Below are 26696 nucleotides of genomic sequence, written 5' to 3' on the forward strand. Positions count from 1 at the left end.
ACTACAGATAAGGGGCATGGAAATATCTTTTTGGAGCAACAAACACAGATCTGTTAGTATGAGTGATTACCTTCATATGATGAATTAGGGTTACCTGGACACTTATCAGCCAGTGTTAAACATAACCTTGGGATAGTTACATGACATGTAAATGAATTATAGTATAAACAAGTGATGCTGCAGGAGTTTTTGATTGGATTCAAGATCAGAATATGCAAAAGCAATCAGAACCGAGCTGGATGTTGCTCAGCAGATCCTGCCCTGGTTTTTAATCACAGATTCAGAATTGAACATCATTCCCAACTTGTGGTAAAGTTAGAGTTTTCTGTCTTGATTTATGAAAATAAAAAATGATCCATGGCCTGTAGCCTGGAAGATGCATCTCCTTTTATATCTTCCTGTGTCAGCTAAGCTCAACTGACAAACTTAGGTTTAATGTACTCCAGTATCTACAAGATATGGAGATGTTAGCAAGGTCTTTTCAGCTTTGGTCTCATTTCTCTGTCACAGTGGCATGTACATCTGTAAAATCACATTTTTCTGTTTACTTGCTTGTACTTTTTGTCCACGCTCACTCAGCTGACAGATGCTTTTACCAGTCACTCTTGATAAAACAGCTTGAGCTAGAAATCAATGCTGATATGAAAACTCATAAGAGCAGCTTCAAATCCACTCTGTTGAGAGCAAATCCATTTTATTTTAATGAAGGCGCACCTGCTTACAGCAGTGATGAATGTGGCAATGTGACAAGACATAAGCATGTGTTTAACTGTAAGTATGTGCTTAAATTTCCAAGCGCTCTCAGGCTTAAAGTGTGAGTTCATTTGAGCTGAGGATTCTGTTGCTGATTCTAATAACTGTGAAGAAAGCTGCTAAACAGATGATGCAATAAGAGCTGAGATGACAAAAACCATGCATGTGTCTTCTTAAAAAACAAATACTTTTCCCCTTGCTGTGTTTGTAAATACCATGACAGAAGAGAACATGGCTTTCCAGGCTTTTTATTTGTTTGTTTATTGTTAGGTTTCATGAAACAGATGTGGACAATTGCAATATTTTCCATGGGTTTTGGGTATTTCAGCAGGTTTTTATGGACAAGGTTAGCCTGATGAATGATTTTTCAAGAGTATAAGGGAGCCTAGTGAAGGAATTTGAATCACTGGAGAAGGGGATCAGTGTCAGATTTCTTCCAAGCAATGTTGTATACTTTTACCTATTGCACCAGTATGAAGAAGGTGCTTCCTTCTCCCTGCAGAGGTAGCACCACTGAAAGAATGAGATGAAATGCACTTGTTCTCATCTTTGCTTGAGATGTAACTGAAGAATAACTGGTTTCAGGCACTGAAGGCTCTGCCTGGAAAGCATGTAGCATCATGCAGTTTGAGCTAAATTACATCCATGCTATGAATTAAGCATAGACCTCACTGTGCTTTTTTTGCCCAGGCATGTTCAGGAAATGCACTTCTGGCAGTAAGGCACTACAGAGATGCTGTATTAGACTGGCCTCCACAATGCTGCAAGGAAAAAATGTGAGCCTGCATCATGAATTGTCTTAAGTGAGCTGTTTCCTTTGCATGTTCTGGGAGGGCTGGACATGTTCATACCAAGGGTAAGTCCACACAGAGCTATACGAAGCTTTGGTCTTTCAGAAAATGGTGTGAGTGTTTTGCAGTCTTGAGGGTTTTTCAGGTTGCCCGTTAGTATTTTTCCTGGAAAGTGAATGTCTGCTGCAAGCCAGCCCTCCTCATGTCTGCTGTCCATCTCCTTCCAGGGTGGGTGAAGCCCATTTTCTCTGTCTGCACATTCTTCTCCCGTCTTTTGCATTTGAATGTTGCTTGGCCACTGTCTTGTGATTTTTGTTTTAATCACTGCCTTTTTCTTCCGTAGTCATTATTGCACCATGCATTGTGAAATGTTGATAGGATTGGAAGTCACTGTCTGCATAATAAAATACTTCTTATTTTCTGTTGTAATAATATAAATATTTTCTCATGTCTTTTCTATTACATATAGAAAAGGGTGCTTAGTTGTTGCAGTGTACTTCTTGCATTTCAGAACTTCGTGCACTGGATCAAACATTGCTCTGATGATGTGACAAATGCCTTTGTCATGGTTTCTTATGCATTTGCACCTCCCACCAGGTGACATATTCTGTTGAACTAACTCTGAAATGGTACATTTTCTATCAGCACACTTATGCTTGAGAATGTATTGTGTTTCTGCTTTGAGTATTACAGCAGTTCATGAAGAAAGGACTGGATCAACTTTATCATTTTCACAGTGAGGAAAGAAAATGCATGCACACTGAATACTTTAGTTTACAGTGGTGTATAACAAATTGTTTGTTCTTTCATGAGTTATCCCAAAATGCAAGTTAGTATTAGCGCAGGTACAGTACAGATACATTAATACAGTACAGATAACAAAGGAAAACCTAAATTGTCTGATGATAATAGCTTAGGTAGCACTGCATTCATAAACAAACAACACTTCTACTCACACTAAACATCAGGATGAATTTTTTTCCCCATTTGGACAATCTATTAATAACTTTCTTATTTCCATTCTGGCTTAATTTTCTGCAACCTTTGTTGGCTCTGGCATCATTATATTTCAGTTCCTTTCTACTATTGAGTCCATGGCCTTACTTATCCATCATTTTATTTGCCCCCCCCCCCCATTTCAGATGTTAGATGTAAGCTGGGATATTTATCTCAGCTATCACAATTTGGAATAGTCACTCAGAATGCTTTGGCAATGCTCTTCAAGGGGTGGACAGAGGCCTTCAGTCTGATTCAATTGTTCCCTTCATTCTCCCCTCCATCAACAGCTGTTACAGAAATTCAGAAAAAAACATGTATTACACACACAGAGACACACACTCCTCAACTACTAGACAAAGAACACTTTACCACTTTATGCCCTTCAGATAAATTGTAATAAACCTATGGCATTTCCTGTTAAAGAAGGTGAGTTACTACTCTGAACTACACAATAGCATACATCTGAAAAGATTTTGTCTTAGCCATGGGGGTATCACAGAACTGTTCGAGTTGGTCTGGATTCAGCCTATAAAGGACATGAAGATGGCAAATTTAAGTCCTGCAGGCTATCATTGAGATAAGTACCATAGAAAAAGAGAAACATTAATTATTTCATTACTGAAATGCATAGTTATAAATGTCATTATTTTTTGCAGGCTGAAGTAAGCATTCAGCCTGGTTTACAGGTTATAAACATGTTATTTCAATACAGGTTACATCAATACAACTTATGATTGTATGGATTGCAGGCTCTAATTCTAAAGGAGAGGACCTATGTAGGACTAGCCTAACTTGCCATTAATGGGAGACTAAAATTCACTGGCTGTAATTAAATGATACAAGTTTTATTATAAAAGAAAATAAAAATCCAGGTGATAACTGCTCCAGCTTTTTGCAGGACAAGCTGATCCATGCAATCTTGTCCCATTCACACAGAACTAGATTGATATCAATTGTACAGTGTGACCTTTGTTGCCAAAATCTTCTGTGAAGCTTAATAATGCCTACTCTGGTCAAAGGAAAAATTGCATAGGTCATTGAAGAAAATAAAGTACATAGAAATAGTGTGACTAACGTGTAAGAGTTTTGCCAGACATGGGAAAAACATGATTGACACTATTCATTGCATGCTCTAAGACTGCCAAAGGCACTAAGGATTGGACATAAGCTTGCCTACGCAGAGGGAAGCTGAAATAACCATTCCAAATACAACCTAAACCATGAAAATAGAGCTGGAGGTCCTGGCCAGAATGCCTCTTAAGAATAAGGTATCCCAAATGAACAATGCAGCCATAAATAAGCTAACAACATTCGGAAGATTCAGGAAGAGTAGACAGGAAAATAAAATGTATAGTGATGACATTTTCATGGTCTCACATTTTATGGACCTCCAACACTGCTTCCTTGATTTATAAGTTGAGGGTTTTTAATACAAAAGTATGGGATCTGGTAGAAAAAAATAAAGATGGTATTAGAATGCAGCTCCTTCTGTGTCACAGAGGAGGAAGTATTAATCTGAACTACACAATAACTGCAAACAGCTGAGAATACCCATAAATATGGTTGGGACACAGAGCTTTCTGTCCTACCTCATAGGTATATTGAAATGACAAAATGGAGAAATAATTGCCAAACTGGTGGTGACCATCACTGCTCACTATGCTTTGCATGGCAATGAGTATGCTGAGTGCCCTCCCCTATGCCAGCTACCTGGGTGAGCTATTGAGATTTTGCTAACATTGCAGGTAAGTGAGAGTCAGAGGGCAAAAACATTTGGGGTAAGGGCTTCTTTCTCTTCCATCACTGTAAACAGTATCATTCACATGCACAATGACAAGGACTTAATTCATAAAGAACACTTTAGCAATGATCACCTCAATTCACCTGGTGGTTGTTTACTTATCGCAGGAGCCACATGTGGGTGAAGCCACCTTGCCTAGTGTTAATCAGGGAATTATAGGATATGGTGAGTTGGAAGGGATCCACAATGAAAGTGTTTTGAAAACTTCTACAAAGGATGTTTGTGTATAGTGTCCCTGAGAGTTCATGCCATTTTAGGAGTAGCGTGGCCGAGGAAATAAGTAACCTGCAGCCCAAGATATGATTTTTCCTGAATTTGAAGTAAAAAGGCATGGAAGTTCCTAGCATGAAAAGGAACAAGAAAATGTCATCTCTTTACTTTTTTTTTTTTTTTTTTTTTTTTTTAAATTACTGTCACTTTTTCTTCAGGACCAATTTTAACGTGGCTTCAATCAGGCATTTTGAGATGCTGACACTAAATTTCTCTTCACGGACAGTTGTCTGAAGTGAAATGTTAGTTTTTTGGTTTTCCAGAATACAGCTCACTTTCAAATGAAGACGTTGAGAGCATTCTCTGTTTTCCCATGGTCCATGTTGATAACTGTGGGCAGCTGCACAGTCCAAAGAGAGTTCCTGAAAGGACCATACTTCAGGGCTGTTAATTTGTTGGCACAGCTTCTTGGGTATAAGAAGGTGTGTTTTCAGAGATTGGTTAGCAGTGACTTCACCAAGAGCTTGTGACAAGATAGAAAGGGACACTGCAAAATGTCCTTAATGATCAATTCCCCCTATTTTTTAAAATTAAATTGGATTTCTATATAAATAGATCACAGCTCTGTTGTTGAGTTGCATTTACATAATTCCCATCTAGTATGTTTTTTAATGTCATTTTGGCTTTGTGGGGCTCAAAATAACAGAACACAAAAATCATATATGTGTATGCAGAATATGTTAATATACTCATTTTATCAACCTGTTTTTCTGAATATACTTATGCCATTCAAGTGATTTTGTTCAAAGCTAAGGTCTGATCTGTCTAGGAACTTGCCAAAATGGGTGAGCTTGACTCTGCTCAGCTCATTTTTGTGGTTTTCTTATCTTGATGAATTGTGAAAACCTTGTAAATTAATTCTGAGTGTTAAACACAGGAGTACTACATAGGAAGGGCTGCTGAAAACCTTACAAGTGCATTATTATGTGTAAGAACTCCTTCTGTCATAAAATTACATGGTGCAGCTAGAAAACATGGTAAATTTGTCTAAGCTGGCATTCTATTAAGTGGAAAATTAAGAGATTAACCTAAACTAAGCAGTCCAAAGCACACAGGGGGGTGTGTGCTCATATGCGTATGGGAGCATATAATGTGCCCGAGAGTAGGAAGACACACAGTATGATTCATCTTGCTGACAAGCAGAAACATTTGATATCTTAGATGGAGCCCTAATACTCCATAACTTTGTATAAAGACTCTGGATGTAGTTTTGATAGCAAAATATGTGTATGGTGAACCACCTGCCATCTTCTTCTCATTAAAAAGTTTTCTTGTTTATTCATTTATTCCTGACAAAGATAAAATTTCAAATAAGGGTTTCCAGGTTTCCATTCTACTTTCAATGTAGTACTCTTCTAATGAATGAAGCCCAAAATAACTAGTCATTATTTCCTTTCTCTTAGTCTACCATTGCTTTATACAATGTACAGGGTGCACATGCAAAAGAAAAGGTGGTGGTACTGCTATTCTGCTGTGGTGAAGCGAGAAAATGGAGAGTAAGAGGCTTTCTAGACAATTTCCATCATAACTCTAATGGTATGTTATAGTAAAGGGGATATGTCTGTTATTAGTGTACAGTTAGACTAACCAGCATGAGATTTTTGCCTGTCAGGTAGGCAGTGTACTGTGGGATTTTAATATTGAAGTTTTTAGAACTAAGCTCTCCTAATAAACCAAAAATGTAGGTACGCTCTAATACTACGTCAATGAAGCTGATTTACATATGAATAGAAGGCCAGCATACATACCTTAAATAAACTGTGAGAAATCCAGGCTGCTGCACGTAGGTAGAGGAGACACACCTTGAGGCAGGATGAAAGACCAGAAGATTACGTTTTACAGTTTATATCTGTTCTTCTCCCCATGTTTACTCATAACAGGCTGCAAATAAAATCTTTGGGAAAGAGGACAAATGCAATTTTGAAAAGCAAAGATCACAGATGAAGTTGTCATTGAAAGCAAAGATATAGGCAGCTGAGGACATTACAACATTCGTGTTGGCTGAATTATAAACTCTTGAAAGTCTTTCCACACCGTTATAGAGATGCAGAAGTCAGTGTAACAGGAAGTGGAGATAGACATTTTTAAAACAGTAACTAGGCTGAGGTCTGGATTCCCTTAAGTGTTAGGCTGACACCACTCCTCAGGGCTGCCTGATCCATGGCCATGTTTGTGCTTGGAGAGTTCTTCTATTCACAAGGCTTTGCTAGGCAACAAAAAGGCAGCACTTACACTTAAAACTTCATTAAGCTGCTTCAGCCCAATTAGCTATCAGGCTATATGCTATGGAAAGGACATTTACGTAGTATTTGTTCTGTAGCAAAATAATATTCGTAACTGAAATAAAGATGTAGGAAATCTAAATGTGCGTAGGCTAAGGATGACTTGTGTCGGTAGAATTTATTGATGGGAGGGCTAATAAGATGACCTTCTGTAACTATCCATCCCATTCTTTACCCATGGACAGCTCAGCTGTGTCATAGACCGCTGGGCTGTGTGTAAAACAGCTCCTGAATCACTAGCAGTTGCAGTCCAATTATTTTGAAGTAAAATCATAACCTTTTATTTCCAAGACAAATTGAACTGAACTATGGTGTTTCAGAAGCAGCCTAAGCCTCTGTGTGGCAAAGGTCCAGTACACTCAATGCTTTCTCTAAATTGCATTGAACAGCTCTTGGTCACCCAGAAACAATCTCTTTTTCTCCGTGTTTAAGTTTCTCTGTGTTTCTACTGTCCAAGTAGAAACCCCAGTTCCAATACCCTGGAATAGTCAGGGTAGGTGACGTTGCCAATTTTTGCAAGGTAATGCTGCATTCCCAGGGGAGTTGATGAAGGGGATGATTCACACTCAAACTCTTGGCTCTGACAATCTGGACGGTGTATTCCCAACATTTCAGCAAGGCAATATGTGACACTTTATTAAATTTGCCTGCTCTGTAGCTGCTAAAATCATACAAATACATCCATTTTGAAATGGACTTTATCTCTTCCTTCCCACCACTGTCACAATGTGACTGGGTATGCTAGAGAAGCTGGTGTAGGTGAAACAGAGAGCTTTTTCACCAGGTAGGGCTGTCATCATCTCTGATGGAAGTAGGTTTTGCTGTTTGAAAGACTTGGCTGCATTTGGGGTTGATTCAGGTTTTTTCAGTGTGCCCTTGCCTTCTTACGATATTGCTATTTGTAAGCATAACTGTAAGAAAGGTCCTTTAACCTTTGCTGTCATGATATAAGTCTGAATGCTGGATGAACAAAGCTGTTGGGAAGGGATCAATCTGCCAACAGCCAAAGGTCAATGCCTGGGTATAAACTACAGAAATAAAATCAATCCACCATAACCTAAATCCTTCAAAGATACCGGCAAAATGCCAAGATGGGTCACCCACAGTGCCTGAGCACAGGTTGCAGTGGCTGTCAGCCAAGCTAAACTGCACGTTGAAGGGATCCAGTCTTGCAGAACAACAAGCCTACACCATGCAAGTGCTACGTATCTCTACGAAGATGCTTAGGTAGTATCACTAAATCCCCAAAAGGTCGTGAGTTGTGAAATGGACAAGGTGGGAAGCTAGCCCATAATTGCCCCCATGTTACCTAGGTAATGCATGCCCATCAGACCTCTGGCAGTGAATCTTACAGAGTGTTCACTTCAGAGATCAGCATCCCTGCCAGCTCCTGGTACTAAAAATGAGCCTGTCATGAATCCTAGTGCATACAGCCTTGAAAGAGAACCTTACCAAGCTTACCTTTCCATGTTATCACCCTGCCTAGCCTTGCTCTACCCTGTCCTGAAATTTGCCCTCTGCTCTCAGGGATTGATGGGCTCTGATCTTCTGCACATTTGGAGTATAGAGGAAACTGTACCCCAGATGTCTGCTGTCTGCACTGTCAGTGGCCCAGTGATGTTTTTGTTATCTGACTGGGCTAACTGGGCAAAACAGAGCAGGTAAAGAGCATGACAGTGGATGATGAGTGGCTCTGCACAGGAAAGGAATGTCCTGATCCCAGCCACAGCCCACACCAGGAGAGGAGTGTCCTGGACACAGCCACTTCCAGACCTCTCTGTGCTCTGCCACAACATCTCTGGGATTAATTCCTCCCCACCCTGAATAGGCAGAGGAAGGCCATATCCACTGAGGACAGACCTGCATGACAAGACACCAAAGTAAGTAAATAGTTGTTTTTAAAAGGCAGACAAAGCACTGGATGTTGTTGATAGACAAAGCTGAGCAGCATCTTTCATGGATTTGGTGTGCAAACCTGGTGTGCAAGATTGGTGTGCCATCCTGGCGGGAAAGATTAGTGTCTAAGACAGAGGTGTTGAGCTGGTGGCCTTCTCATTTTTACATATAGATGCACTTTGGTATTTTATAAACTTCATGAAAGGAAAATCTGGGCAACACAAAGCTATTTTTTTCTACTTAGCAGCTGGAAGTAAGGTGAATTAATCAGCCTCAGTGGTGTCCCTTCTGAACACCACCATCCCTAAAAGAGAAAAGACAAACAAGTAATCCAGAACAGCGTGGCATGGTTGAAATTATCTCTGTCTTGCTTTGTTCACCTGGAAGAAGAAACTTTTTGGTGAAAGGCAGGTGTAATTCAGTCTTTGTGCTGACTCACACTTGGCAATCGGCTGAGAAAAAGCTGCAGAATATGATGAATTATTTGTTAATAATTGGGATTTTATGTGTGTGTGTATATGTGTGCACATGCATATGGACAGCTGCAGCTCAGTGGGACTGAGAAACTGCATTTATAGTAGAAGTGAGGACTTCACTGGCTAAGCCACCTATGCCTCTTTTCTTCTCTTTTTCCCTCTTTCCACTCTTCCATACACTCACCATATAGCATCTTTATTAATATTTAAGTGTTCAGATATAATTTAATCCACACAGTCCCTTTGTGCCTATCTACAAAAGAGTTTGTTCCATTGCAGTGGAAAGTTACAGTGTTTATTACATCTCTGTCTACGGCGAACCCCAAAACAAGCATTTTATCTTCACTCCTGTGATCATCATAAGGTAGAAAACGAAATTTCCAAAATCAAAAATCTGTAGAAGAGTTTCAGGGAACTGCATGTCAGTTTTTACTTTGATGTACGCTGTGTTTAAAAAAAAATCTGGGAAGGGGAGGTGGTGAGGAGAGGAAAAAAGATGCAGTCAGTGTCTTCCAGGAGATTTCCTCTCTATTGCTGAATTCTTTAGATTGTACAAGGAAGAAAATAATCTCCTCTTGCTGCCTGGAGTGAGAGAATGTATTCTGAAGAGACGCTGTAAGAACTTAATTTAGTACTATGGATGGTTGCTCATTCCCACTTGCATCTTCATAAAAGTAAACATCACATCAAGGTTTGCAGTGAGGGTATAATGATTTTTAAAACTTTGATGGGACTGGCAGATAAATACTTTGTTTCCTAAGATGATTTAGAGAAGAGCTTTATCTCAGGCTGGTGAAATTAATCACCTGGTCCAGAAGTAAGGAGGGAGCTAGGATTAAGGGTGTGTGTTTACCCAGGTGATGGGTACTAGTTTCTGAAATGTATAGTGCTGTGTATTTCCTGGGAGAGCACAGTTTTGGTCCTATTTGTCAAGGGCAGTTGAATGTATTAACTTCTTTTTTTCTCTCTCTCTCTCTCTCTGTGTTCTCTTTTTAGTAAGACATTTAAGCACGCACTGTACTAGTTCAAGAAGCAGAGCTCTGTATTTCTCTCCTAGTGACAATTGAATCCTCTCTACCTGCTTTCATTATTTGGTTGCATCTTCAAAGTAATAGCTCTTTTTCTTTCGTAGTTTTCCTAAACTAACTCTGTCTTTCCTCACTCCTCTCTGCCACCTCCTATTTGCACTTACAACTACTGTCAGTGTCATCTGTGCCTGCCATCTGCTTCCAGAATATTATGAAGCTGTAATCACAGGACATTTTGAAATTTATTCATACAAATCAAAGACATTCAGTTGCTGTCAGGGGTGGATTTAGAGCTAGGAAAGGCATGGGTCTCCTGGCAGAGGCTTTCAGAAGCAGCAGCTGGCAGAGGAAGGCTGGAAGAGGTTTCCCTGCCCACTTTTCCATCCCACCTGGCTCCTGACCTCCAGCATTTTTGCATTCTCAGGGCTGGCTTCAGCTGAGATCAGCTAACACTGCCAGATTTGCAGTTTAGTGGTAAACATGAATCTGGGTGAGAATGAGACCAAAGGAATTTTTCACTTGTGACCCCATTTATGTAAAAGTGTATAACCACAGCAGTAACCTCTGTCTTGCTCCTTTTGCAAATAGGCTGTACCTCAGTATACATTTTTTCTTTGTTATTTGAGTTAGGGGCTACTTTATTAAGTCCAAGCAGTACCTATATTGGTACTAATCCCACTCAAGGGCCTCTGGATGCTATTCTAGTAAATGGTAGTAGTGATACAAGATGTGGAGCTATCTGTATCTCCCCACGTGGAAAGCAGATGCTAAGGGTTGCTCCTGCACTGCTCAGTTTATACTCTAAGCTTCCAGAATAATGGAATAGGTTGAAATAAGCTGTGTTTGCATTGTGTGATGCTGTAGACTGCTTCTTCTGCTCCAAGAGAGGTTCTACAAAATGAAACAGCTGGTGCCAAGGACCCACATACACAGCATGTACATTTCAGGGTGGTGGAGTTTTTGCTTTGGGCTTTCTCTGCTCCCATCTCCTGGACTGATTTGGGGCAGAAGTGCCTTAGTTGCTCTTGGTGTGAAATTTCTAATTTGGCTTCATTCAAGGAAAGACTGAGCCATGCTCTGTGCAAGCCAGGGTGGAGGTGATGGAGAACCTCGTGCTTATAAAGCTAGAGGGCTGATTTTTGCAGTATGCTCCATTGACTTTGAAACTATTTAAAATCAGTTTAAAATGGCTTACTCCTTCACAGTTCATCTTCATACATTTGGCAGATTGATGTGCCTTTCAAAATGTCTATTCTAGGTCTCCTGTTTTCCAGAAGCACCTTCAATATGTCAGTGTTTCTATACATGTCCCTAAATGGAAATATCATTATTTAGGAAATGCAACAAAAATGACAGAAAGAACTGTTACATATTTTTGCAAAAACAAATCAGTTGCTCAGTGGATTCCCCTTTCTCCTAAGACCTATAAAAAGATCAACAGGAATTTATTGTGCCTATGTCCTCAGTGAAATGGGTGCACAGTGCCTGTGCTGCCCATGCCAGCTGAGCTGCTGCAGTCTCAGCTAGTAGCTGGAGGCAAGTCAACTCAGGGTCCTGGAGGCTGTAGACACAAGCCCAAGATCTGTGGTCAAATGCTTGGCAGGTGTTAGACCACAGAAAACAAATGATTAGGGAAGCTTCATTTGGCTCGGTTGTTGCTGCTGAGTTGCTGTGTGGGAATAAAGAAGTGTGACCTGCTGACTTCAGTGGCAGTACGGCAGCTGAAGGATTGCAAAAGCAGGATGATTTAATCCCAGAGGTTTTTGTTTTTTATTTAGGGGGACATCTTAAAAACACACACAAAGGAGCTAGATGTGACGCATAGTGAAAACAGGAGCAGTGTTTTCAAGGGATCAGAATTAGGATGAATTTCTTCCCTATAATTGTCTACCTACCTCCTGGTGCCACAGCACCTTCACTGGTGGGAAAACTGATGAAGCTATGCTTAATTAGAATTTAAAATCCCTGACAAGGACAGCTTGAGAGGAAGGGTTAGTCACCTGGTGCCCTGGCTTCGGGAGGGGTGTGGCTGGTACCATGTCAGCAAAGGCTGACAGTAGTGCAGATGAAAGGGCAGACATGGAAAGCATCAGTGCAGGCAATAGTAATGTGAGGGAAATACAAAAGGCGAGGGGAGAGGCCATTGTATATTACCACCCTTGATGAAATGCCTGAGCCCTGTCACCGGTACGGACACGAAAGAATGAGGCAGGCAGCAAGAAGGTCAGCAGGAAAGTTCTATATTTAATTTTCTGACCCCATCTTATATACAATTCTTTCAGAAGGCACAAGATTGGCTACATAGGTTGCCACCTCTTTGACCTCCTTGGTGAAGACCACCATCAGTCACCTTTCTCCTCCCAGAGGAGAAATATGTAAACTAAAGGATAAATTCTAAAAATATACATTGTTTTCTTGAAGCTGTGTGAGAACAAAATGCAAACTCTAAAAAGCAGGCAAAGTTGGGGCAACAGAGCCCCTTGTCCCAGGGTGGCAATTTGTCACGGTTGCCGTCAGGTGATGTGGATTGACAGCAGAGATCTAGAAAGGGAGGAGGAAATGGTGGTTGTGAGCAAGCGAGACAGAAGGCACTGAGTCCTTGGGTCATGCTTCTCTTGTGGTGAAGCAGGCAATGGTACCTACCAAACCCCCATTTCAGTGCTAGTGGGTGATCTTGACTCCAGGCAAGCACAGATTTCTTTGTAATTGTTCAGCTAATCTCACAAAAGGAGTGTATAATTGAAATGAACAGCAGTTTACTGAGGTGCGGGTGAAAGATGTACAAGTGTTTTTGCTGCATCCAAAATGCACCAGAACAACTGAAACTTACTGGGACAAGTTGAAGCAACCTTCATCTCCCTGCTTCTTCACACAGATCGTGTATGAACATGCTGATAAACATGTTTTGGGATGGGATGAAAAGCCCATTTACCTGTTAATCTGTTTTCATTGTGGGAAGCACAAAAATCTTAACAACTCAGACAAGGAGCCTCATCATGGAGTTTGCAAGTCCTTGTTCTGAGTGATGCCTTGGGAAGGCTGGCCTGAAACAGAGACTGGACTGAGTTAGAGAATAAAGTTGGTATTTGTTGAAAGGCCTCTAGGATACACCTTGGGCAGGACAAGAGCCTGACCAGGGCTACACCCAAGGTGGACCCAAAATGGTCACAAAATGGCTGACCAGTCACGAGGACTTACATTTTTAGAAGTTTTGGTCCATTTGCATGTTGGGGTTTAATTGTCCAATTACAGTTCCAAGTTGTGAGGTCCCATTCTTCTTGTTCCTGCCTGCAGCCCACCCTTGTTTGTGCTTTTGGGCCTGAAAGTTGTCCTTGGTGTTCATCCGGAAAAGAATTTGTTTTGTCTGCCTACTCTGTGAAGAGAGCTTACCAGCACTTAATATGAGGCTCAGAACTACACCCCTAGGCAGCACAGAATCTGAAAAACATGAAAGATAAAACTTAAGGCATCATGGGCAATAACCAGCAGATGTGACAGCAGAGATTGGACCTAAGGCCCTGCAGCTGCATCCCCATGTCTGCACTACCACCCCTTGGATGGGGATGAGGCTCCTCTACCTGTTGTAGTGCACTGTGGTAGTCAGCTAGAATAGGGGCCACAGCCTAGAGAAGGGAAAGGGTAGGTGTGATTATGGGACAGGACACTGGAAAGGATGTGGGGTTCCTGGGAAGCAGAAATTCAAGGTGGGTAAAACCATTTTCTTCTTGTTTAAGTTAGCTGTACGTAGACTTGTCAAGATTTGAAATGAGTGGGGTGTTTTTTAGAAAATATTTAGCAAGACAATTGTAAAACAGCTTGGCCCTTGGCTAGTTAGAGCTTCACAGCTTTAAATTTGGTTTGTTTTATGTGCATAGCTACAAAGTCTGTCAGGTATAAACCAACAGTATATTAATATTAGTGTGTGTTCGGCTACTCTGCTGTAAACTCTGTTTCTCAGCCCATTTCATGCAGCTTTGTCCCTCCCTAATCTTATATCTGTCTTTGAAATTAAAAGGTTTGCTGAAGTAATTATTGATTTGTATTAGGAAATACTGTAGAATATTTTTTTTTTATGTGTGGCCTGAAGTGAAACAGGTACAAGTCCATGGATCATGCATATTTTACAGAAAAATCTGACTTTGGTGGTAAACTGCAGATTTCAAAAATGTTGGTTCTTCAAATCCAGCCCAGGATTCCCAGTGGAACTGAAAGCAGTATTGACTGTTCAGGTTCAGCATTCCCAGGAGTGTCCTTAAGAGGCACATGCTTGCAGGAACTCAACACCTAGTTTCCGATGTTCCTAGATCTGATCTTAAGTATGCATCAATGAAATTAAGATGCCCCAGTCTCACAAGTTCTGGTGTGAAAGCTGAGAATATGAGGTCATAAAATAGCAACTGGTGAAATTAATTTGGAAGCAAATAAAGCAGAGAAATTTTATTTGGATTTTCTTTGTTTTACAGTCACGGAGTGGCAAATAACATGATTATACAAATAATGTGATTTTTCAAGGTGCTTCTTACTAGGAGATTCTGATCAAGGCTTACTTTTATATCCAAATGATAAACATTTTGCTTTTTACAAAACAATTATTTTATAAGTCAAGGGCTGGTACCTGCAGATAAACTTGTGCTTCAGCACACTCTTCTGACATGAAAAGCACTCATAAATCACAGTCTAAACTGCAATTTCACATCCTCTCAGAAACCACTCTAACAAAGGCATGGCAAGTCATTTAGGTAGTTGGCAGAGCAAAGCCTGTCAGTGCACTAACACTGTAGGCATGTAACCTGCTTTCCCTTCTTCCATCTGCTGCATCAACTGGGTAGGCATTATGCAAAACAATAGCTTCTACCATTTCAGAAATACGTAGAATTCCCCTTTAGCTTGCAACCTTTTCTATCCCTTTATATTGTGTCAAGATTTTGAGATCAGACACATGAGTTGCTTCACTGAATCTGAGGGAAAAGGAGCTAAAATGTCATAGGAGGTATGTCAGGAGCACGGTAGACCATGAGAAGACTATAGGCACATGGTCTGTTAAATGCCTGTCCTTCGCAAAGGTGGGGAATATCACTCCTAGAATAAAAAACATGGCATTGGGCCACCCCTAGAAATAGGAAATCAGCACAGGAGAAGGGTGCTGCACTTTCCAAGGTCAGACATGGATCTTTCCCAGGCAGAGGCTGGGAACACTCTCTCTGGAGGAACCTGCAGGGCTGAAATAACCTTCCCCCTGTGTAGGTAGAGCCAAGCAGTGGAGCAGGGTGTTGAAGCATGACCAGAGCCAGTCTTGGTTCAGTGGAGACTGCAGGGAACAGCAGAGCTTCCAGTTAGTAAAGCATTCCTGAAGCTACCCAGGATTACTGCCCTTGTGCTCTGGGCGTAAGGCATAACCAAAGTGTTTCAGTGCAAGAGGTGCAGGATACCTATGTGCCTTTATTATGGGAAATACTCTTCTGAGATTCCTGTGCATTTTGGGTGTCACTACCACCCAGGTGATACATTCAGTGCAGCTGCTTGATGATAGAGAAAACATCAATAGCCAAAGTGAAAACACTCCAATAATGGGAATGTGAGATGAGAAAGTAAATGGCAATGTCGAGAAATGTTTAAGGCTTTTTCTCAGCCAGAGAGTTTCCCTTTTTAGAAGTAAAATCAGGACATGTAACAAACAAGGACGATTTGAAAGAGAAAGTATTCCCATGTGTATTGTTTTTGTTTTCTCTTAGGCTCAGATTTGTACTGCACTGTAGCACAAAGTCCTATTAGAGACATCTGGTTTAAGTCTGTAGGATTATTTGTTTATGGGTTTGGCTTTTTTAATTTTCATTTTTCTCCCTTTTACTTTTGATTCTTTCTCCCCTCTAGCTTTATGATCCCCTCTAGTAATATTTTCTCAACTTTTATCTTCTTTGTTTCTTTTATCTTCTCCTCTCCTTCTCTCCAGTAATCTTTAGATGCACTTGCCTGCTCAAGGCACTATCTTGCAGAGTTAGTAGATCCTTCAGATGAGGAGTGCTCAAGCTTTAGAAAGACCCATTCTTTCCTTTATTCTTTCTCTTTTTTTCCCCCACAACCTTTTACTGTCTGCAGAACCAACTGCAGAGAGGGAGAGAGGCTCTCCTTCCTTCCAAGTACAGAGTGCCACCTTTCTTGGAAGTGGTTTTCCCTGATTTCTGCAGCTAATGGAATAATTTCCCTTCCTAGTTACTTTGATGAGTCTCTTTCTGTCTCCCAGAGAGTGGGGCACCTGTGTGATGGTTATTGGCATCCAGACACTTTGTTATACCCTCTCTCAAGTAATGGGTTTGATTTTCATGTTCATTAAGGTTGCTCAGCACCTGGTGAAGTGCTGCTTTTAGGACTCTCTAGTCTCCCAGGTTGGTGTGAAAGGGATTTTGGCACAAGTGAGAATAAAGGCCAGTACTGCCATTACCTGCTGTTCAAAATGACTCATTACTTACTTTTCTTTGGGAAATTGATGCTATCAATTTGTGATAGGAAAAAAGAAGGATGTTCGTGCTACTAGAAACACTGCACAGTGACTTGAAGGATTTTCAGATTTTCATTCACAATTTTGCCCATTAGGTAGTGCATGATACTTATTAGGTTATACAGCTTGAGGCCAGCTTTGGTCTCCAAAGAATAAAAAGACTTTCTTTTTTAAAGGTGCTGTCGGATTCTTGCACTTTAGGATTGATTTTTATTTGTGCAGCACAGATGGCCCAACCACCTCTGTCTTCACATAGAATAAACCCAAATGTCTCAATTGCAGGAATTACTTTTTTGCAGGTGCACTCCTTTTCTTCTCCTTGGATAAGTTCATTTGTAAGATGTTCATGAGAAGAACTTTTGCATGGCCTGAGCTTTTTTTAGTTAAGAGGTACATGAAGTCCAGTTACCACTAAGCACTTCTGAGAATTTATGTTCCTTCCATAGTTACTTTTTCAGTCAAAATTTCCACTTTGAATAACTTGCACATAGGTCTTTTACACAACATTGACACTTCTTCACCTCATACTTTCGTAATAACTGTTATAATTTGGTTCAATCATTTTGTCAGTGGGATGATATAAACCTCCATTAGATGACCTTTTCAATCCCTTTTTTTTTTGGGGGGGGGGGTGTTGGGGGTTTTTTGTTTTTTGTTTGGTTTTTTTTGTGTGGAGGAAACAAAACCAGATGTCATGTCTGAGTAGGTTTCTCTGTATTTTAAAATCTCCCTGCAAAGGTATCTGGTTCATCACCCTAAAGGACACAAGGAGTGTGAGTTTGCAGAAATGTGTGACTCTGTCTTTTCAAGATCACGGTTTCCAATGGGTGTATCTATACTAAGAAGATATCTATGTATCTATGTACACTACACTGCACAATGACAAAAATTGCCAGACTTTGTCTGGTAAGCAGGCAGGTATCAAATCCATTCCACTTGCAGCCTCTTCTGTCTTCATAAAGAATCTTCTGGAGTTTGCAAAGCAGTGTGGCAGATAGAGAAATTCTTTAGTAGTTTAATTATGCATTCAGTAAATCTCATAATAATGGGGTATTATATTTAATTTTATATTGTACTTATTTCTAATAAGATGCAGACTATTAACTTCAGATGTCAGAATGCAGCTAGTTTGTACCTTTCTAGTGTTTCTTCAGGCCATCAGCAGATTTCGAAAGACATTATGATTCACATGCTGTTCCCCTTTCCATTTTCACCTCAGAAACAGAGCATTAGAGACACTGTTAATAAGTGTCTGTCTTGTTAATAAGGACAAGACAGACTGAAGCAATTCTGCAGAAGTTGATAAATCTGAAAGGAATTTCTGCAGTGGGAGTGGATTTCCACGTATTTGTTACATACACCAACATTATATACATATATATGTATGTGAATTTGCTGCAAGAGATCTCTGATTAATTTAAAATTATGGTATGATGTTGTTCTTTCACCCTTAGTTCCTTTATTGAAACATTAATACACATTTTGCACTAGGTGATGAAAGCAATATTTTACTTCCATCTACCTCTGCCTTTTAATTAATTTATTTATTTTCTAATTCTTTCATCACTGTCATTTTATTCACTTCTTTTTGCAAGTTCCATCTTTTAATTTGCCCTGTGTAATGAAATTCTTCTCAAATTACCTGCTGTTTCCCATCAGCCTGTGTGGCTACCTCATCATTCTGTTCCCTTTTTTCTCCCATGATTGTTCCTCTTTTTTTGGACCTACCGTTCTGTATACAAAAATAAAGACCACTCCTTTGCTGCTCAAAACTCTCAGATGGAAGGCTTTTGCCTGCTATATCACCTTTGGCTAAAATGCAAGTGAATACTCGTGCATTTATTTAAATGATAAAGAAACTGTTAGATCTAGAGAAGAGGCCTGAGATCAAGGAGTAGTGCTGATATGATTGTCTTCTCCATCCTTCATGACTTCTATCCTTGCTGGCCTGTGGAGGCTGGTAGGCCAGTCAGTAATGTAGACACTCTCCCTTGGAGAGAGAGCAACCCTTAGGGTCCAAGGATGTGGTGGGTACCCTAAGGGAGAAACCTTGGGAGATGTTCTCACCCTCAGGGTTAGCAAGTATGTTCCCCCCATGAGGCTTTGTGGTTGATATGTTAATCATTTATACCTCATTGGCTCTTTCCCTACTTATTCCTTTTTACCCTACCTGATTGGTCCATTTTCGATCCTTCCCCTCATTGGTTCATTTCTCAATCGTCAACCCCATTGGCCAAGTTGTGTAACCCCACCCCCTGGCTTTCCTATATAAGTCCCTGCTCTCGATGGTTCTCTGATTCTTTGCCTCTGGAGCCTTTTGAGGAAGCAGCAGAATAAAGGCTCTGAGGAACCTCCAGACTGAGACCCCGTCTCTCCTTTTGTGCCACCCTGAAGGCTCAGCTCACAACTGAGCTGGAATCACTGGGCTGAGCTGAAATCACTAGACTGAACAGGAATCACTAGGCTGTTGCAGACATGCCTGTGAGACCAGGTATGTCTTTTTCAGGACACTTCTCTGGGGACATCCCAGCACTGACCACCCTGACCACCACTGCCTGCTGTGACACTGGCCCTCCTTCTTCCTTTCACACGTGCACGTAAATGATGAATATTATACTGTGCAGGTAGGGCCAGTAGTAGCATCCTGTATTTTCTGGGGTTGTTTTAGGCAGACATATGGTATCTAAACTGTAGGACTGGTGGGTTCCTCACCTTCCCAAGGCATCTTCTGCATCCCAGACTGATGGTGTTATATTTTTATAAAATACATAATTATATTTTATAAAAATTATAAATATACATAATATTATATATTATAAAAATATATAATTTTTATAAAATTCCCATTGAATCCCATGTCCTTCAGTGGTTGCCTGAGGACACTAGCTGCCTATTAACGCAAATAATCAGCACTACCTCTATTTGTGGAAAAGAATCTCTGTGGACTTTTTTTGAGGAGAAGCATGAACCAGGAGAAATAAGTGAATTGCCTTTCTCTTTTCTCTGTACAGCACACCTGCCCTGCTTTGCTGCTGCCTCCTCCTGGGGACACAAGGACATGTAAGCCTGGATGTCTGTTTGGAAGATACAGCTGAAAATCATTGTTCTAACTGAGGGGGTCTCCTCCAGCACTCAGCTCAGATGACACAGACACATGCCAGACCCAGTGGTTTCTCCTGGCTTTTCTGCAACCACTAATTGTCAAACAGCTGTAGAGGTCACAGGAAGTATCTTCTTTCCAGTATCTGGTCCACGTTGCAAGCGCAATGTGCATTTTTTTGAGGCATAAATAGCTTCTGAATTCAATAGCAACGATCAGCACACAGATTTAAAAATTGCTGGAGTGCTGGTTATGATCCTCTTTTCTAATCTTCTGGTTAGTCAGAGCTTGGAAGTTCCACCACACTGTGCCTCTGTTAAGTATACTGCTCAATTTAAGTGCAACATTTTCCTCACCAAGGCAGAAGAAAGTTGTTTGGAGAAGAAAGAACGTATTCCTGCAATTCTTTATTACAAATTCTCATCCATGTACAAATCAATTGCCATTTATAGATTGCATGGGAGAGCAAAGATTAGGCACGAAATAAAGCTTGAAAATAGATTCCTTTTGATGTGTACCAAGCTCAGGGCTCTTATGAGATGTTATCACTACAAAATGGTACAGCCAGAAACGTGGTTCAGGCAACTGTGAACACTTACATGACCCTAGTCATTTTAATGTCTTCTGAGTACAAATTCATACTTGTGCACTTACCAACATCATACACTGCCTGCCAGGAAGGCTTTTGCTTTTTTATGGCTTCTCACATCCTGGCAGGAAACATACTTTATCCATAGTTTTGTAGAAGTGGAATGAATGTGTTGAAGTGGGGTCCTGTGCTTCCCTCTTCCCAGGCTCCTCAGAGAAAGTCCAAGTTGTAAAGGATATAGTGCAGTCTTTCAAGAAAAATAATGCTATTTCTTCCTTTCACTGGTGCTTGGCAGTTCACACAAGTTGGATCTTTTCTCTGCAAGTACCAGTTTGGCTGTGTACACTGCATTTCTCTACTTACCAGGCAACTCCTGTTTTCACTCAGAAGTGGCATTAGTGTCGTAAAGCTGATTACATGTGAAGGAAAACTTTTGCATTGATGCCACAATGACTGACGTAAAGACCATTTTCTATCATCTGAGGAATTACTGCAACAACTGGCAGCTTTTAGCACAGGTGGCCATTAGCTGCCAGGAAACACCTGACCTAAAGCTTTTTGTTTATTAGCTATGAACGTCCAACCAGACAGCCATTACATCAAGTAGGAAATAATGTGATTTCCTTTTCTGCATGTTGAAAAGTTAGAAGCTGAGCTGCCCATTGCCATGGAGACAGCAGCCAGCTTGCAGATGGCATGTGAGACACTGGCCACAAGATGAACACTCCCACCATAATCTGCCAGCTCCATCTCGCTGGTTTGGAAGAGAGTGAACACTGGAAATATGCTTTTCTCTCCTGCTTTCAATGGTTTTGCTCCTTCAGATGTGAACAGTCCTTTTCAAGGAGCAGAAGGAAAGTTGCCTCACACTATCTGACCCTGGGTAAAATGGTCCTGATTTGAAGCACGTTTGGGGTTAAGTTTACAAAAAGTCCGAAACATTTTCCACAAGAAAAGTCACTATTGAATTCAGTAGAATTTAGATCTCATGGGGAGCAATAGGCAATCCTTTAAATCAGCTGTTGTTATGCCATTTTGGGGGGTTTATATTTCTAGCTTTTGAAGCTTTGCCAAAGTAACTTTAAAGGCTTCAGGGTGCATTGCCATTGAAACTGTACAGTTAAGATGCTCTTTGTCCCAATTCATCCTGATTCCTGGGGAGAACACACTGTCTCAACACTTTTGCCTAGACAAGAGGGCTCTTCAAAGGAGAGGCTGAAGGAAAGGATGTATAAGAATACTGGAGAGGAACTTTTTGTAAAGGCATGTAGTGGTAGGAAAAAGGCTTTTAGCTGAAGGAGGGAAGATGTAGATTAGATTTTTAGGAAAAAAATTCTTACTGTGAGGGTGGTGAGGCAAGTTACCCAGACAGGTTGCAGGTGCCCCATGCCTGGAAATGTTCAAAGCAAAGTTGGATGAGGCTCTGACAAAGCTGATCTGGTAGAAGGTGTCCCTGCCCATGGCAAGGTGATTGGAACTTGATGATCTTTATTTTTTTTCTTTGGATCTGCCACCCCAAATAATTCCTTGACTTTATGAAATCAGGCTGCCAGCACGGGGATATGCACAGAGCTTGTCTGGTACACGCTGCTGATGGCTGAGAAGTAGATGGAAGCCCAGAATTCCACACAGGGAAAAGTGAAGTGTTTCATGCATTTTCCGCACACATAAAACCTAAGCAGTTCAAGCATTCTAGATCCAAAGATTTCCGTAAAACTAAACACTACTGCATCATCTACATGCCCATTACACAGAGTCAGGGTTTTCATTAACAGCCCTATCAATAAAGCCTCATACACATTCAAAAAATGGATCATGTTCAAGTTTATTATACAGAATTCTAATTCAATAAATTACATTTAAATTTTCTGAGATTCTTCTTTTTCTAAGAAATAACACAGACAATAGAATTTTACCTTATAGTTAAAGCAAAAAAAAAAAAAAAAAAAAAAACCACAAAGAACCTTTTATTTCTCCTTATAAAACTTAAAAAGTTTCTGACATTTTCTCTCAGGTCAGAGACACTGCATGCAAATACCTGTTCTGCCACTCAGTCAGTGAGGCAAAACATGCAATCAGTCTCCTCCTTGGAATAATTGCTCAGCAAACAAGATGCATGTTATCCATTTTTATTCTTAATATTTCAGTTAAGGTTCAGGTACCGTATTTTACTTCTTATAATGAGTACAGTTTTACAATGGTTGTTTGGAGTTTACAGTACATAACATCACTGACAGCTGCAGAATGCTTGTCATGTGCACCAGAGCTGGATTAAATATAAGTACATTTCTCTGGGCAGTAACAGTGCTGAGATATAAATTGCAATGCATGTCTGCTTTACTCCATATGCACAAGCGTCATTTTCCCTGTTATTTCAGTACATGGACATATTTGTTATGATTTTGTTTATCAACAAAGCTGTATTATTAATGTTATATTGCATCTCAGGTAAAGGAAGATTATTAGTCAGTAAGGTCCACTGCAGAGAATGCTCATGTGTTTCCAGTCCCAATGATTTTACAGTATAATTCCTAATATCCCTAAATGATTTGGGATGAAAACCCAAGAGTATGCACTCCTTCCTCTCATGTTTTTTACACTGTAGGGACAGAAATTTCAATTTCTGTAAGAGGAGTGACTTGGCTGATTCCTGGATCCATGATTTTCTTCTGTGCTAGCTATATCCTGAGAAGGGCAAACAGGAACAGAGGGGCCATCAAAATAACTCTCTCTACCTATTGACTAGTTCACGTTCAGGATTTGATAGGTTGGTGGAAAATATTTTCCTGTTTCAAAGATTAATTCCTAATTGCCACAGTCCTCATGAGGATGTTCTAGTTAGGAACTGTGCAGTGCAGATGCATGGATCATGGGAAAGAGCATGGATCAGTGGAAGGAGCTGTGCTTCTGCGGGTTTTCAGATGGCCATTTTTTTCCCCCACATGCACAAAACTGTAGGTGGAAAAGCAAAACGAGGAGGACAAGCATAATTTCATAGTCAGCCATCCCAAGGGTAGGAGTGGTAAAGCTCAAGATGAAGGGATTCATTTTTCCATCCTTTCTTCCATGGCTTCCTATTATTGGAGAAGATTTTCTCCCTCTTAATCCCTAAGGCTCATCCTTGCATCTACCCCAACAAGATCTACAGAGTGGGCTCTCAGATCCCACGTGTAAATATCTAATGGCTGCTACCTAAGTATGGCATGAAGATGAAGCACGAAGCTGATGTTTGTGCCTGAGATTTCCTCCCCTAACTTTGATGCTGGGTTTCATGTCACACTGCCCTATTTCTCCACAATATACACAGTAAATCTCTGTATTTTCTTCTTCACAAATGGACCTCTTTGCTGTATCAGTGGGTTGCACAAAGCCAGATTTTTGTTTTGAACTTTATGGGTCTGTGTTTATGATACATGAAACTAAAAAACCAAACAGCTACTGAATGATCACACAATCATTGTTCTTTCACTGTAGGGAAATCTGTTTAATCTCCCATATTGGACTGTTCACTGACTAAACACCCTGGCCTGGTCATTGTGAAGAAGTAGACCATGCACAGTCAGAAATAGCAGCAGGAAAAAATGCACATCAGGGAGCATATTCTTCCCCTTACCCTAGAGATACTGAAGAAACAGAAGGGGAAATCCCCTTCAAAGTGGAACCAAACCACCCACAGCAAAACTTTACTTAGAAAATGCCCAGTATTAGACCCCAGCTTCTACTCTCTGTCAGGCTTTTGTTAGGATTTACTCAGAAATAAGACATTTGGTAGGTCCATCTCAAGGATATATCGAAGAGATAGTCAATTTAGTGTCTCATACAGAAAGATCTCCATTTTTAAAATATTGGGCTTGACTCCTGTCAGTGGGCATAGTGCAGATCCCAAAAAGCCACTCAGACACCATCTGCACCTGTGGAGGATGCAGCCCATCCTTGCTATCACTCAGGGGAAGAGAAGGAGGGACATCTGCACTCAAGTTTGGGGTCACAGGCATCACATCAAAAGACAGTATGGTCTTTAATGTGGGAAGAGGAGTGTATAATTCATTATGGAGTTTAGCCAACAAAAGGCTCTTTTCCCTAGCAGTAATCAATGCTGGTCCTCCCTCTCCTGTTTCTGTCACAAACTCTTTTTTTCTTTTTTTCTTTTTTTTGAAACATGTTCAGCAGAGGCAAAACAACAAGATAGGATTTCCTCCCTTACTCCCAACTCTGACAGAAGGATTTTATCACAAAATAGCTAATCTAAACTGCATGCAAATATGAAGACCATAGTGCTACCACAGGAATGGAGCCTGTTTAGGTATGGGGTGACCAGAAGCTGGTTGCTCTCTTCTGAACAAACCCAAGTGGTGCAGCAAGAAATTCACAGATTCAGGGAGAGCAGGAGGAGTATTTTTCCTGGTTTTTGCCACTTAGCTTTGACTTTACTGCCCAGAAGGAGACATTTTCAGATGCAGGAAGCCAACAGGAAGTTAGTAGCAGGGAGATTTGTCCTCTATCCAGAGAGTCAAGTGGTTCAGGCCAGCCTCATACCTTTCATATGAAAGCAGAATTGTCTGCATACACTCCAGCTGGCATTGAGTCTCTGTTTACCATCACTCTTCAGAGAAACAGTAAATGACTCCTTGCCTGTACAAAAACCAGGGTTTTGTGGGAGGACAGATTTAGCATTCTGCCTGCTGCATTGCCTTGGCCCTTTGGAACAAGGCTGCTAAAAAACACTCAACAGCTTGTTTCCACGGATTTTATGCTATGCCCTAAAGTAACACCGTAATCTCTGCTGGTGCCTACATTTGCCCATGCTCCAGGCAAGAGCATCCAAATGCATTAATGCACTACATGGCACCAATCACCACTTCTCAACAGTGTGTAGCTGACATGGGTGTTGGGGATATTCTGTCCAGACACCTCTCACATTCCTGTGAGAGCATCACAGCAGGCTATGAGAGCAGCTCACTTGTCAATTGGCAGCCACACGTGCTAAATAACTGGGTGCAGCCCTATAAAGGACTTTTAATATATGTTTCTCTGCCCATTAAATCCCCCATCTCATTGTTATCAGGATTTATTAATAACCCTTCACTGGTTCCTGATAGTTGGTGGTATACAGCAAGCTCTTGTCCAGCTGTGTTTTTGCAACACAATGATAGATGATTGATGTAATATTCTTCCCACCTTGGCTATCCATGATTTTTGCACCCATATCTAAGTGGCTTCAACACTTCATACCTTCAGTTTGTCTTGGTGCTTCATGTCAATATTGTCTTTTTATTCTGCAGACAGCATACAGTCTTTATTTGCACAACCATGAGTGCAATAGGGCCCCAAGATGCGGCTGAGGCTTTTGATGGTCAGTTCCTTCTGTAGATGAGGCTTGAATTTTAGCATTACTCTGGACTCAGGCTGAAGGATGCACACACTCACCCAGGCTGGGATTCAAAAGCAACAAATAGCAAGGTGATGGATAGATGCTCCTGGCTTTTGGCATGTAAGCAAAGGAATTAGCAGGCTGTAACTGCACAAGCTTATAGGGCCTGGAACAGACTGGCAGGCACTGACGTTTGTGTCAGCTGGAAAAGAAAGCAACAACAAAAAAACATGGAACACAGAGCAGTAGTACTTCAGAAAGGAAATCTCAGCTATTTGCAGAATGCCATCAGCTGAAATTTCTAAAGACCAGAAGGGCCCATTTTAAAGTGCTCAGCATGCCCAGTCGGGGCCAGGTTTTCAGTTAAGCTCAGTTCCCATGGAGGCAGCTAAACAAGAGCCAGATTTTTAAAAGCACTCAGTATCCAGCTGTTTTCATTGCAAAAATTCTGTCCCAGTTTTTAAACAGAGCTCAGCACCACCCAACAGGCTGTGTTATTTCAAAAGCTTGCCCTAAGTGACTTCACACCTGGTGTCATTGTTTTGTTGGCTACCTGTGAGAGGAACAGGCTGCCTCCATTTCTGTCTTCTTCCACCTTTCCTGAGCCCTGATGTGGTTTGAATAATCTGAACTATCAAATAACTGTTCTGGGTATTGTACAAAGAGGGAATATCATGAAATGCACCTCACAGACTACAACATGGTGAACTTCACAGTTCTTCCAATTTACCAGGCACTTTTGAGCTGCAAGAGCCAGCATTATGCTTCGACCTGCCAATCATGCTGACTCACGTCAAATTATGTCATTTTCCAAATGTCTGAGTTTGGAGGTCTCAACCTATTT

General features: G+C 40.9%; 1 long non-coding RNA gene across 1 annotated transcript in view; it reads left to right on the top strand.

The window, feature by feature from the left end:
- The window catches only part of LOC136288748 (uncharacterized), a 46104-nt gene extending 23144 nt beyond the window's left edge, over window positions 1-22960 (top strand). The window contains exons 6-7 of the long non-coding RNA XR_010720566.1: window positions 1444-1609; window positions 19804-22960. This is a non-coding gene — a long non-coding RNA (uncharacterized lncRNA). The remainder of the gene's footprint in view (window positions 1-1443; window positions 1610-19803) is intronic.
- The last annotated feature ends 3736 nt before the right edge of the window (window positions 22961-26696 follow it).

This window comes from Chamaea fasciata, unplaced genomic scaffold (genome assembly GCF_029207755.1).
Source record: "Chamaea fasciata isolate MVZ Bird 193981 ecotype frontalis unplaced genomic scaffold, bChaFas1.0.hap1 SCAF_4, whole genome shotgun sequence".
In the NCBI taxonomy this organism is placed as follows: domain Eukaryota; kingdom Metazoa; phylum Chordata; class Aves; order Passeriformes; family Sylviidae; genus Chamaea; species Chamaea fasciata.